The following is a 15,332-nucleotide window of genomic DNA, read 5'->3' on the forward strand; positions in this document are numbered from 1 at the left end:
TATGGAAGAAATATTATGTAGAGGGAAAACCAGAGGCCAAGGACAGAACTCTGTGGAATGTCCACTTTTATTACAATGGGAAGAGTGGGCTGAAGAAGCATCAGTAATACATGAAGGAGAATTATTGACAATACATCTCCATTGAAGCCAAAACCTTGAGCATGTAAAGATTTATGTTAGGCTAGGACTTGATTTCATTTAATAAGTGGTTTTCTTTTTACTTTCATTTCCTACATTGAAGTTTGCCAAAATCTGAGGGGTCTGGATGTTAATTGATTATTTGGTTCAGTTTCAGATTCAGCTCATACTTACAAAGCATCTATTATATTCCACGTACTTTTTCATACTTTCTAAATAATATCCTAAAACCATGCCTTATTTGAAATGATCTCTAAACTTCACACTGTTCAACTCTTTTGTCTGTATCCTGCTCCTCAACCTCCATTTCCATCTACTTACCTACCTACCTGCCCACCAAGATGGTAAGGATCTGCTGAAACCACATGGAGCTAGACATGAAGTCAAGACAGGGTATTTTCTCACTAACTGACTGCCTTCAGGAAGGTAAGCCACATCTCCATCTCACTCATAAGTAGATTTCCAGAGTCCTTGCTTCTCCAATTATCAAATAGATTTGCAGACGGAGATGAGAAAGTTCAAGGTGACATTGGGCAAAGCACTGTTGTGATTACTTTTACCCTGAAGGCCATTTCACCAGAGGACAAATAATTAAAGGTACACCAGCACCAATAACAGTAAAAGACAAAAGAAAAGATCTGTATGTTCCCTCTGGGAAAAACAGAAGTATGAATAGTGCTTAAGGCACTTATATAAATATCTTTAATTTGCACAACTTAAGAATTTCAAGCCTCTGGAAGAAAAAGGTGGAGAAACAATAACTTGACTGGAGTTGCCCATACATGTGCTGTAGGTGAACACTTTGAAGAAATTTTTTCTTTCTCTTTTGAAAATGTGATGTTCTTGATCCATTTAGTATCTCAGGGCAGAGCATCTTTATCATTAGATTTACTTCCTTGGCCAAGAAATTCAGGCTTGTGGAGGTTTGCTGGAGATTACAGTTCCCAGGAGAACCAGGTGAGGGATTATAAAGTTGAGCTCTTAATTCTTAGTTCTGGGCAAAGGTTTCAGAGGTTATGTTTGCTTTTTAAATCAGACAAAGAATCCTCTGTCACATCCCCTAGAATTGCCCGTTTCAGCTACCAAAAAATACCAATGGGAATTTCTTCCCTAATCTGAGTCGATTCTCACAGAGTGTTAAAAAAATAGTTGTCCAGGAACTTGAAGAATATCTAACCATTTGAGATGAAAACTATGTTTTATTCTGGCTCTGTGCTCATTCAGTATGCATGTAGGCCAATGGTCACAATTAATGAAAAGCCAAATATCCTCTTTCAGGCCATTCACAAATCAAGCAGAAGGAAGGAAATAATAAAGATAAGAGGAAAGATTTATGAATAAACTTGAACATAGAAAACATCAGAGAAAACTAATGATACCAAAACCTGGTTCTTTGAAAAGATCCGTAAAATTGATAAAACGCTAGTCAGACACATCAAGAAAAGAAAGAGAGAAGACACAAATTACCAATATCAGGAATAAAAGAGGAAATATCACTCTGGATTCTCCAGACATTTAAAAGTATATTAAAAGAATACTACAAATAACTCTGTCTATAACTTCAACAACTTAAGTGGAAAATTTTCTTGAGAAACACAAGATTCACAGCCTGTTCCAGGAAACAGAATAAGAAGAAACACTTCCCAACATATTTTATGAGGCCAGAATTACCCCCTTACCAAAACTGGGCAAAGATATTTTAAGAAGAGAAAACTGCAGAAGAGCATCCCTCCTGAACACAGATACATAAACCCTTAACAAGATATTAACAAATTGAATCTAGAAATACATAAAAAATATTAAATCCCTACTAAGTGGGGTTTATCCCAGGGATGCAAATTGGTTCAAGGTTTAAAATCAACTGATGTATTTCCCATATTAACAGACTAAAAATAAATCTGACCAACTCAAAGTAGACACATTGTATAAAATTCAATATCCATTCATGAGCTTTAAAGAAATCTCTAAGAAAACTAGGAATAGAAGGAAACTCCTCTGACCTGATAAAGGGTATTTATGAAAACCTACAGGTAATATCATACTTAATCATAAAAGCTGAATATTTTCCCCCATAACATTAGGGGAAAAAGCAAGAATCCCGCCTCTCACCATTGAGCTGGATGCTCTGGCTATTGTAATAAGGCAAGAAACAAAAATAAAAAAGGTCTACAGACAAATGTAAACTGTCTATATAACAATATGATCACATACACAGAAAACCCCCCAAATATACAAACCAAAGCTGCTTGAAATCGTAAGTGATTTTGGCAAGGCTGCAGGATTCAAGGTCAATACACAAAATCAATGGTATTTCTATAGACTAGCAATGAACGAGGGGAAATTGAAAATTTCAAAATAATCCCATTTATCACAGCCTCCAAAACCATAATACACTTTGGAATAAATCTGACAAAAGATGTCCAAGATTTGAATGGTGAAAACTACAAAACACTGGTGAGAGAAATATAAGAAAAGCTGTACAAATTGAGAGGTATTTATGGATTAGAAGACATATATTGCTAATATGTCAATTCTCCCCAAACTGACCTGCAGAATCAACACAATCACAATCGAAATCCCAGCAGGCTTTTTTTTTTAATTGACAAGCTTATTCTAAAATTTATAAAGAAAATGCAACACACTAGAATAGCCAAAACAACTTTGAAAAAAGAAAAGAGCTAGAGGACTTACACTATCTGTGCTACCCCCAGGTCCCTGCCTGTGTGATCCTGCTTTGAGACTCTCCTTTGACAGCTCTCAGGTTCCATCCACCATCCACCCCACAGCGGTCTCCACAGCGCACTTCTAAGATCCAAGTTGACTTTCCTCCTTTTCCTCCCTCTCACTCCCACTCAAGCGGTCTTTCTTTCAGAAGAAAATGAAACCTTTATTCTTTCCTGCTTTATTCTCTTAGGTGGAATTCCTTCTTTCTCTACAACATTCCCCTCGGGACTCAGAAGGCAATTGTAATTGTCAAATGTTGATAAGTTGTTAAAGTTGTTGAAAGAGCATGCCCATGGACTTTTCTGCTGAGGGGAATTTTTGACTGGGGTGGAATTGCTCTATGACTTGAAATTGTTTTTGTCTTGTTTCGTTTTTCAGAAAAAGGGATGGGGAGGCGGAAAAAATTTATTTATTCAAATACTTAACATGAAGGTTTTTTCTACCTGCTGTTTATGTGAACGTAGGTCAGTTTATATGAAGGTAATTGCTCTCAGCCCTAGTAGGGAATCTCGCCTTCTGTGCAAAGCAGATTGGTAAATAAATATTGACACCTCCTTAAACTCAATATGGACAGTGCCCAGAGATAAGCTCAAAATGTAAAAGGCACTTTCTTTTCTCTTTTTCTCTCCCCTTCTTCCTTTCTTTCTCCCCTCCTATGTTCTCATTTCTTTTTCTTTCTTTCCTTTCCTTCTTCCCAGCTATCCAAGCAGACCAATGTCTAGTTTAGACCTACATATGTCTGACTGAACCAAATAATCAAATGGGCAAAGATGAATTTGAGCAATAATCAGGTTTACAGGCAGTTCATTTTATCATTTTGAGTTGAGACCTGGGATCCTGGAATAAAAATGTGAAGAAAAGTGTTCTGCTTTAGTACTTGGATTGGAGAAGAGGAAATTCAATTCAATTATCTTAAGAATCCATTAACTAATGAATAGTTTTATCAGTGTTCCCAGAAAAGTTTGGCTCAAGTGCTTTGGTGGGTAATGGCTCAGTTTAGAAAAGACCAAAGAGGGGATGCACTAGGAAAGATATGACCCATTGAAACTTGCATTGTAAGTCAGAATATAACATTTGGTAGCGATCAAACATCTGAGAGTTGGGCTAAAGAAAATATAGCCATAAATTCTTCTAAGCACAAGCCTTCTGAATTTGTAATTCTTTTCTTTGAAAGGTGAGTGGGTGATTGAATTCATTGAAAGCCTATACAAGTTACATGCTTTGTGAATAAGGAATTGATTGAAAAGAGTGGACTATTTGTTGAATCTGTCAATGCCTGCTTCTCTAATTTAGGACTTCAGGCTCAATCATCTGTGTCGTGAATTCAGTAGGGCAAATTCACAGGTGCATATAACTGAGGGCTCAAATCAAATATTCCTTCCTCAAAGATGCTTTCCTTGACCCTGTAGGGAATGCAATCCCTCCCTAGTTGCCATTCTACCTTATTACCCTAATTTTTTTTTTCTGTTTATGGTCTTTCTACTTCCACCAAAATGCAAGTTCATTCTGTTTTGGGAGCAGGAACTCAGCTTGTCTTGTATCTTTACAACTTAAAACAGGGTCTAGAATGCACAAGTTACTCATTATTTAATTGAATGTCTAACACACTAATTGCCAAACATATTCACAGATGGTGCCCATAAAGGTGTACTGTTAAGTCTCCTAGCTCTAAGGATAGAGGTAGTCACTAGGGATAGTCCCATAAAAAATTAGTAAATGGCTGAGTGAATGAATGAGCACAGGTGCATGAGCAATCTGAAAACTCAGCTGTGGGCTGAGAGTAAAAGATAATGATGCTGAGTTTTGAGTTTCTATAAAAGGACCATGACATGTTTCAGGGACACTTCTATTTTGCATCACACTTTGGATACGAGTTCCTTTCTAATTATCAGCAGTTCCTAGAAGCAACTTGCTCACCTCCATCTTCCCTAACTGAATGTGTACAAAGCACCACTTTTCCACACACCTTTTTAGGTTGTATTCAACTCTACACCGCAACTTGTCTCACATTTTCTGAACAATTAACACTTGTTTGTACCATCATCTCTCAAGTCACCAAAAATCATTACTGACCCCTTCTATGTGATAGTTATGGGCACTGTGGTGGACACTAGGCAGAAGAATGCCCCCCACACAGATGCCCATATCCTAATTCCAGAACCTATTAATATGTCAACTTACATAGCAAAAGGGACTTTGGAGATGTGATTACATTAAGCATTGAGTGGACGGTGAACCTGGATTATCCGGGTCAGCTGAATGTGATCACAAGGGGCATTCATTACAACCTCTACATTCTCACCCAGGCCTTCACTCTCCATTCCCAGTCAATGTATTTATTATTTCACAATTCAGCTGATGCTGCAACTTCCTGATGATTTTTCCCTATTTCTGATTCTTTCATCCTCCACGGACCAACTAGATTTATTTTCTTATACGAAGCCACTTGATGATGGAGTTTGACTCTTAAGGTGTTATAGACTGAAGACTCAGCGTAGCATAACTATTATCCGATGCATCAGCTGTACATCAGTCTTGCTTGGAAACTTTCAGTTCCTCCACAGTCCTACCCTACACAAGCCATCTTCTGTGGGCTGGCATGTTAGTAAAGCCTTTTGTTATATTAATTCTATCTTTCTAGTCATATCTCTCTCTACCTATTCTCCAAGACTGAACCAAATGCTCTCAAACATTCTGTCTCTTCTTACTTCTTCACCTTTTTCATGCTACCTCTGTTGCCTAAATTCTTCTTCTCATAATATCGATTGAAATGTTATCTGTCCCTCAAAGTACAGGCCCCAAACAACCATGTTGTCCTAAAGAGGACACCACTATCACATAAACTAAGACTCATTCTCTCCCTCTCCTTCCCTTCTTCCCTCCCTCATCTCAGCAGTCAAGCTGTGCTGTAAATCACCAGAACTGAAGTGCATGGACCATCTGGCTCCTAGAACTTTTGCTCCAGGCCAAACCTTTTCTAGAAAGTTTCTCTCTCAACTGACTAACTCTGTTCCATCGTTGGTTTGAGGGCATGTCATGGCTTCTTGGTGACAAGCTGTCTCCCTGGGTGTCTCTCTCATGCACTGAAATTAGAGGGGCAGCTTGGTGCAGGGAGGGAAGTTCTGGTCTAAGAGCAAGGACTCCAGATTCATTGGGGTCCTTTGCCCCTCTTGAGTTATATAACCTGCATTAAGTCACTTAACTTCTTTGACCTTCAGTTTTCTCATATATGCATGGGGATTATTCCCAATTGCAAGGGACTATTAGAAGCGAAGAACCTACGAAAAACAAAGGAAGTGTGTACTTGCAAACAATATGCTTGGTTGCTTTGCCCGTTAGAAGTCTTAGCTCTCGCATGTTTCAGGCTTGGTTTGGTGGCAGGAATTTAGTGGAGTCATCTAATAACACCGTTGTAATTATATGATACTTGCTATTACTGCAGTGAAGATGCAAGATGGCGCTGACCTTAGGTGCGCGGGCGAGAAAAAAAAAACCTTTACTAGGTCTGCATATGCTGTGAGGGCGCCTGCGCACACACACTCCATTCAGAAAACAGAGGAAACCGGTCCCTCAAATACCCTGTGATCCGAATAGGTAACTGATCTCAAACATGAGAAAGGCACAAAACATATACTGCAACATACAAACAAAATGGTATCATGCTTATATAATAATAACAATAACAAACATACAGCATTGACCACGCGGTAGGAACTATTTGAAGCAATTTGCATGCATGACTGTATCCACTCCCCATAACAACCTTATGTGATAAGTGCTGTTGGTATCTTCATTTCACAAATGAGGAGACTGAGGTACAGGGAGGGTAACGTGCCCAAGGTCACAGAGTTAGTAGCAGAGCTGGAGTTCCATGCTCTCAACCACTCCATGCCTCTCGAGGGAGGCATGCCATCTCACACAACTGAAAATAATCTTGTCCTAATTCCTGCCACGATTCTGAGACTAGAGTGTGCGTGAAGAAATAAGAATTCTTATTTCGGGCTTCCCTGGTGGCACAGTGGTTGAGAGTCTGCCTGCCGATGCAGGGGACACGGGTTCGAGCCCTGGTCTGGGAAGATCCCACATGCCGCGGAGCAACTGGGCCCGTGAGCCACAACTACTGAGCCTGTGCGTCTGGAGCCTGTGCTCCACAACAAGAGAGGCCGCGATAGTGAGAGGCCCGCGCACCGCGATGAAGAGTGGCCCCCCCCTCGCTGCAACTGGAGAAAGCCCTCACACAGAAACGAAAATAAAAATAAATTAATTAATTAAAAATCTTTTAAAATGCCAAAAATAAAAATAAATTAATTAATTAAAAATCTTTTAAAAATGAATTCTTATTTCCTTATTTCCTAAGATGATGAAGATTCACCTCAAGTATCACTTCCTACCAGGGAGCCCCACCTGACCATCCCCCTTCTCTCTCTCTGCTCCAGATGGTCTTAGTGACCCAGGTCCATGCTCTACGCATTCATGGCACCTGGGCTTCCTTCTATCATGACACTTAAACCACTCTGCAGAGGTGCTTTTTCCTTTTTGTCTCCTCTTCTACGTTTTAAAGTTCTTGAGAAAAAGTGTCCTTTATCTTTATAACCTCAGCATTTAGCATGGAGCTGGGATCTCAATATATGTGTGTAGAGTGAATGCCCATAAACGTTTTCTTTTTCATGGCAGGTTTTGTATAGGAACCCTCGGTCTCTTCAGCGGAGGGCGGTGGATGAAAGGGATCAATGGTGACATGGTAACTGGCTAATTCTGTGGCTATGGCGCGTGTTGCGTGTTGTCAGGGATGGGGAGGGGAAGTGGCAGAAGGCCAGTGAAGTGGAGTGTATTTTACCTCCTTGATCATTGTGAGACATCGGTGGAAACAACAGAGGCAAATCCATGCCCTTGAACCCTTGCAGCACTCTACTCTGGAGGCTGCTGTGGCAGCAGTCACCACCCACCCTACCCCAAGCGGACTCAGTAGCCAGAAAATGCAACACAGCCAGATTACTTTCACTATGTGTACTTGTCATGAGCCAGTGTTTTACCCTGGTAACTAATGAAAACAGAACTTTCCCAAGAAAAATAAGTCCCCTGGATTTTGCAGGAGAAAGATGTAGGAGAGTTGTGGTTGGATGGGAGGGACATACACACTAGCTTTCTCCCGATCACAGTTTTGAGGCTAAGGGAGCTCTTTGAAGTTTAAGATGGCAATGCTTCTAAGCAAGAGAATATTCTATTCCAGGAAAGGTGGTGAATAGCAGGGGCCTACAGTTACCCATTTGAGAATGATAATACAGTTTGTCAACTGTAAAACTCCTCCACATATTTTAATTAATACTTTTGTAATCCCCTACACAGTGCCTGCATGGAATAAACACATACGTGTGATGAAGGGAGGAATGGAAACTTAGTTCTTTGGGAAGAAAAGAGATGAGGAAGAGAAGAAGGTCCAGGGGTCAACTCAACTCAATAAGCATTTAGTCAGACAGCCCCGTGCGGGATGGTAGAGTGTGTAAAGTTGTCAGGCGGGACTTCTGAACGATCCATGGGAAGAGGAAGTGGGAATGAGACCAGGCATGCACAACTCTGGAGAACACATCTGGATACGAGGAGAGGATGAGAGAGAACAAGGAAAGGCCTGAGAGAGTTCACAAGAGGTCCCTGGACATGGTGATGTGCACCTAGACTTGGGTGTCATCTTTCATGGAATCTTAGAAATTGAGATGCAATGACTGTAATGATTTCAACCCAAGTAGAGCGTGGGTTCTGGGATTTAGATTAGAATTGATGTCTTGCCGTAGCTTTCCCCTCTGCCTCCTTCTATACCCTTTTGTGTTTCTGAAGAACTATGAAATGAAGTCAAAGAACTGTTCTTTTTTTATTTTTTATAAAAACTGTGCTGCTTTTGGTGGGGGTGTGGGTGAGGAGCCATGACCATCTTTAACTATAAATTCTCAACGTGGAGCTTCAATACCTGACTCTCTCCAAGTTCAGACTTCAGGTTTTGTATGCTCATTTTTAAGACTCACCCTACCAATGTTTGTTCCACAAGATCCTAGTCTCTTAAGGTGTTAAGAAGTATCTCTGTCTCTCTGTCTCTCTGTGTCTCTCTCTCTCTCACACACACACACACACATGCTCACAGAAGTTTCTTGGCCTTGCCCCAGGTTCAAATTATTATTGCTAGCTAATTCATAGATTTTCATCATTTCAACTAAAATATTTATGGAGCCCCTTCTATACACTTCATAATATGTTAGATGCCATAGAAATATACTGATATCATATAATCTAGCTGAGAAGAAACATACTGTTTTAAATGCTTAATGACTATACTATGTATATGTATATGTATACAATATACTAATGTATTTTGCTGCTTTTAATTAAGTTTCTTATATGTTACCTATTTTGACTCTCAAGCAACTCTGTGAGCTTCATGGGAGAGTTATCCATATTCCCATTTTTTGGAAGAGGAAACTGATGTAGGGAGTTAATAACCAGCCCATGATCACACAGTCCATAGGTGACATGATCAGGAAGAGAAGCCATGGCTTCTGAAATCTGATCCACCATTCTACAATTGCCTCATTTGTCCTCTGGACAAGACTAGGTAGAGGCAAATGCTCACAGTATTATGAAGGGACTCTGAATCACAGGACTTGGAGAGGAAAGCAGAGTAAAGAGTCTGAAAGTGAATGGGGCATGAGGCCAAAACAGGAGACTGGCTGAGAGGGAATGGAGCTATAAGAGTGAACAATGCTGAGTAGACATGGGAAAGGTACCAGCTGGAAAGAAAAGGCAGAATGGATGCCTACTCCTGCCAAGTTGGTACGTGATTGAAGCAGGATGAATCAGTAATTGAAAGATGAAACTTTCTTCCAGGAAAAGATTTCACATCTCTGTCCTACCAATAATAAGTCCCAAGAGGAGCCAAGTATTAATTAGCTGACTGAGTACATGAAGATCTATCTAAACCGAGGGCAAGCCAGGCTTAAGAAATATGAGATACTTCTCCCTAAGTTGATTCAACATAAAACTTTTCAAAATGCCAGCAGAAATTGAGAAGCCAATCCTAAAATTTATATAGAAATGCAAAGAACCCAGATTAGGCAAGAAAAATTTGAAGAAAAAAAAAAAAAAGTAAAGTTGAAGGACTTTCAATCCCCAATTTTAAAACTTACTGTAAAGCTGCAGTAATCAAAACAGTTTGGTAGTGGCATAAGGATAGACTTATAGATCAATAGAACAAAATTGAAAGTCCAGATATAGGCCCTTGTAGTTATAGTCAATTGATTTGGGGCAAAATTGCCAAAGTAATCATTGGTGGAGCAGATACTCTCCTCAACAAATGGTGCTGGGACAACTATATATCTGCATACAAAAAAAGTTAATTTAGACCCCTCCTCACACCATACACAAAATTTACCCCAAAAAGTGAATGTAGACCTAAATATAGGTGATAAATCTACGAACATTTTAGAAGAGAAAAATACTTATAACATTGGGTTAGGAAAAATATTCTTGATATAACACTAAAAAGAAAGCTTCAAAAGGAAATAAAATGATAAATTGGACTCCATCTCATACTTTTGGATTCTATTTGGGTGGTTTGGTAAGATCCATCAGAGGAGTGGTGTACATTAAATGAACTGAAATCTCTGTGTCAGTAAGTTTTTGCTCATTCTCTGCTCTGAGCCTATAAACCCATCAATTACCAGTAATTATACCCAGTAATTACAATTACTGGTAATAGTAATTATAGTAGTTTCCTATGGCTGCTGTAACAAATGATCACAAAATAGTGGCTTAAAATGACACAAATTTATTATCTTACAGTTCTAGAAGTCAGAAGTCCAAAACCAGTCTCACTGGGCTATGTATGTTGTCAGCAGACTCTTAAAGGAGGCTCTAAAGGAGAATCTGTTTTCTTGCCTTTCCCAGCTTCTACTGGCCACCTGCATTCCTTGGCTCATAGGCCCTTCCTCCATCTTTAAAGCCAGCAGCACTGCATCTGCAGATTCTCTTTCTCTTACACCTGTTCCTGTCATCACAGTGCTTTCCATCCCTAACCTTCCTGGGTCCCTCTAATCAGGACCCTTGTGATTGCATTAGGTCTACAAAAGAATCCAGAATATCACCCCATTTCAAGATACTTAATTGCATCTACAAAGTCCATTTGTCATGTAAAATAACACTTTACAGGTTTCAGGGTTAGGAATGGATGTCTTTGGGGGTTATTATTCAGCTTACTATAGTAACTGACAACATCATCAAAAATATTCATTCTGAAGTTACCTAGTGTATCAATTGTACCAATTCCTTTAGAAGATATGATGAAACTAAACATAATGACATTTTGACATACAATTTAATCCTAATAAGATTATCCATTTAGGAGGAAGTGTGTGTGTGTGTGTGTGTGTGTGTGTGTGTGTGTGTGTGTGTGTGTGTGTGAAGGAGGCTGTCAGATTTCAAAGCTGATCTGCACTTTTACTTTGATACTGAGAGACTAAAAATACCAGCAATTGCAAAAAAAGACATAGGGATCATGGTGTGAACAAACCATCACATTCCCAGCCCTCAGTGTTTTGAGGAAAGGGGTGTACTTTGGGTAATTGTAGGACACCAGCTGGTAGAATGTTTCGAATGACGTCTTTAATTTTTTTTGGTTTTCTTAAATATCTGGTCTCTTCTAGTAGACTTGTATGTTGAAGAATTTTAATTTTCTTTTGAGTTCTCAAGTAATTACTCCTGTCATACTTTTTCAGTTTCGATTTGATTTCCCAGCGAAATTTCGAGATTATTTTAAACCCCGGTGCTAGATTTTGACTCTCTAATGTAGTAGGGTAAGAAAGTATTGATTACATTTCCCCATGTTAACCATTTCACAGTATCTTATTGAACAGAACAAGATTTACCCCAGGAGACTGACCTATATCATGGTTTGAGAAATTTGCTATTTTAACATCTGCATCCTGGCATTCCACTCTATAAGGACATGTACTTATTGTTCTCCAAGGAAAAATATATTCATCCACTTGTTTTTACTTATATTCTGCTTTGTTCTAAAACACTTTAAAAGGAGTTGATTTTCCCTTTGAAAATATGTGTCTGGATCAACTTAATTTGATGTAAAAAAAAAAATCTCAATGGCACTTTTACAGTTTCTCCTTGAAACCCTCCAACTCAGAAGTGAGAAAAGCTTCCAGGACTCTTCAGAGCCACATTTTGGACTCCAGTGTCTACAAACTGTATCAGATGGTAGACTGGAGTTGGCACACCAACAATAGCTAATATAGTGGAGTACTCTCCTGGATACCTGCCTAGGACAGTGTGGACTTCCACCACTGCCCTGGTGGAAGTCCACACTGGGCTGTCCAGCTGATCCGAGCACTCTTGGAGCCGGAGAGGGAGAGGCATTTGGCTTGGATGGGTGCTGATGCCCCCATCTGGGCAGAACCTGTTCAGTCAAGTGCTAGGAGGTTGACACCCATGCTGTGGTTGAGGGACCCCACATGGCTCAGGTGACAACTTCAGCCTCATATTGAAGTACTTGACAGGTACTGTCTTGGTTAATCTCAAAACATCCATACAAAGCAGGCATCATAGTTATCCGCATTTTATAAATCGTAACTCTGAAGTTGATCTGAAAGTAATCTCTCCATCCTCTCATTTCCCTTGGTACTTTTTCTGTTCTCAATTTAAGGTATTCTCTAAAAACAAGAGTTTGGGGGTCCATCAGAGTTCAAATCCTAGGTTGAACCCTTACTAGCTGAGTCCCCTAGAGCAAATTACTTAACTTCCCTGTGCCTCAGTTTCCCTGCAGGTAAAGTAAAAGGAGTAGCAGTGCCTTTCTCAAAGGGTTATCATAAGATCACCTGAGATCGGGCCTGGAAATTATTTAGAACAATGCCTGGCACACAGTAGATATTAACTAAATGTCAATCTTAGTTTTATTATGTTTTTCACCTTATTATTTGTACTACAGTACTTTGTATGTGATATTTTTCTCCTGTTAGAAAGTAAGCTCTTAGAAGAAAAGGATGTTGCTTTATTCATCGTGAATCCCTTGGAGTACCTAACACAAAACAGGCCTTTAATATTTATTCAATTGGTGATTTACTTATTTATTCACATTACAAAACACCGTTGCTAAAAACAAAAACAAAAAAACAAACAAAAAAAAACCACTGTTGCTCTTCCTATTAAATTTATTATTATCAGAAGAGGTCCAAACTTGTCTTCGTACAGCAGAGAAACCAAATTAAATGATGTGGTATCATCTGTTAGAATAAATAGGAACACTGCTCTGAGTATTGATGGCTGGCATGGACACACTCTATGGGAGGAAGGGACTGTTTATCTGGTGACCTGGGTGACATGCTTTTATTGGCTCCTGCCATTGCTGGTAACACTTTCCTTGCATAATGAACTCTCACTAATTATATCCAAAGAACATTTTTCCTTAGCTGCTATTTAATTAATTTATATGGAACGCCATTAAAAAAAAATCTGTCCTAAGCAAAAAAAAAAAAAAAAAAGATTTGGGGGAAAACTGCAAAGTAATTAAAGCCTTGTTGAAATAGCTTGGTGCTAGAGGCAGAAAACTTGGAAAATATTCAGATATACAGATTGCCACATCTGAATGGTATACATCCAAAGAGTCCATGCAAATTAACTGGTCTATCAAGTTACTGCCAGTTGTTTCTAAGGTCAAGAGACACTTGAGTATTTGAAAGGAATTAAATCCAATGCTGATCTGTGCCCAAAAAATGTTGACCCAAATAACTGGTTCAATAAATCTTAGTGTGAGGACTTTTGAAATATCTCATTTGCTTTGTACACTGGAATGAGATCAAAATGTGGTAATTCATTTACCGCATTTGAAAAAAGAGGTGCTCTGAAAACTGTTATTGCAGACTTCATATGTAAAGCAGTATTAGTATTACTAGAAGAAATCAGCCCATAAACCCTAACAATGATTCAATTGGTATTAGAGACATGTTATTTAAACTTATCAGGAATAACTAGACAATTTATAACCTTGTAACCTGTGATTCTGTGATCACTTGTACTCATAATAACAGCAGTAGTTATCATTTGTTTAATACTATACTCAGGGTCCTTTGTATTTCATATCTCATGATTCACTGCATTTCGAAGAATTCTGATTTCCATTTTATAAGTCAAAAACTGGAAGTTAAGAGATGTTAAGTGGCTTACCCAGGATCACACAACTCAGAAAAGGCCTGAGTCTCTGAGACATTCAAACCCATGTCTGGTTGACTCTAGACCCTGCTCTTGACTTTCAACTGTACCACTTCCTGTTTCCGCACTGCATCCCACAGAGGTCCCTGCTCCGCTGGACTTCTCATGAGGAGTCTTGGCCCTCTGTATTTCTTATACACTCTCCTTACTTTCAGTACTTTACAATGTGAGTATTTAAGGGAATCAAAGTGACCTGAAATATCTGACTTATTAAAATGCATGATAAGGCATGATGATACAAGTTCTCCAAAACTCAATAATACCTGCGTTGTTACACTCAAAGGGGATGTGGAAACCAAGAGTTCTCTGCTCTCACGGTACCTGATCCTCAACGGTTGATGGAAAAGCAACATTTGATGTTCTAACTATGACACCTGCATGTCTCCTCCTTATTCTCAAAATAAATAGCCCATCCTTCTTCTCAAAAGAAATCAATAAGTACCGCCATATTTGTTATTTTTCATAAAACACAGATATCTAATTTTAGTACATAAAAGGGTTCTAAAGATCATGAATAACCTTGTTAATTTTCAAGATGAGGCCGAGAAGAGCTGTAACATATCCAAGGTCATATAGACATCACACAGGTGTATCCCTATGCACCTGGATCAAGCAAGCACAGTTACATTATGATTTCCATTCCTTCACATATTCCTTTAGTCACTGGTTCTGTAAATACTTAGTGAGCGTTGGTGAGGTGCCATGCACTCTGTCAAGTTCTGAAGAGTCACTGTCTCTCTCCTTAAAACTTTAGAGCCCAGGGAATGGATATTGACAAGAAAACAGACAAAATCAAATCTGGATGGATTAAAGACCTAAGTGTAAGGCCAGACACTATCAAACTCTTAGAGGAAAACATAGGCAGAACACTCTATGACATAAGTCACAGCAAGATCCTTTTTGACCCAGCTCCTAAAGAAATGGAAATAAAACCACAAATAAACAAATGGGATCTAATGAAACTTCAAAGCTTTTGCACAGCAAAGGAAACCATAAACAAGACCAAAAGGCGGCCCTCAGAATGGGAGAAAATATTTGCAAATGAAGCAACTGACAAAGGATTAATCTCCAAGATTTACAAGCAGCTCATGCAGCTCAATAACAAAGAAACAAACAACCCAATCCAAAAATGGGCAGAAGACCTGGGTAGACATTTCTCCAAAGAAGATATACAGATTGCCAACAGACACATGAAAGAATGCTCAACATCA

The 15,332-nt window shown here is 39.1% G+C and overlaps 1 long non-coding RNA gene across 1 annotated transcript; it reads left to right on the forward strand.

The window, feature by feature from the left end:
* The first annotated feature begins 8,550 nt into the window (after positions 1 to 8,550).
* LOC309647324 lies at positions 8,551 to 13,473 on the forward strand. Its single transcript, XR_014255965.1, has 2 exons — positions 8,551 to 11,274; positions 11,311 to 13,473. It is a non-coding gene; the product is annotated as an uncharacterized lncRNA (long non-coding RNA).
* Positions 13,474 to 15,332: the final 1,859 nt, after the last annotated feature.

This window comes from Balaenoptera physalus, assembly GCF_965194825.1.
Source record: "Balaenoptera physalus genome assembly, chromosome: 18".
NCBI classification, from domain to species: domain Eukaryota; kingdom Metazoa; phylum Chordata; class Mammalia; order Artiodactyla; family Balaenopteridae; genus Balaenoptera; species Balaenoptera physalus.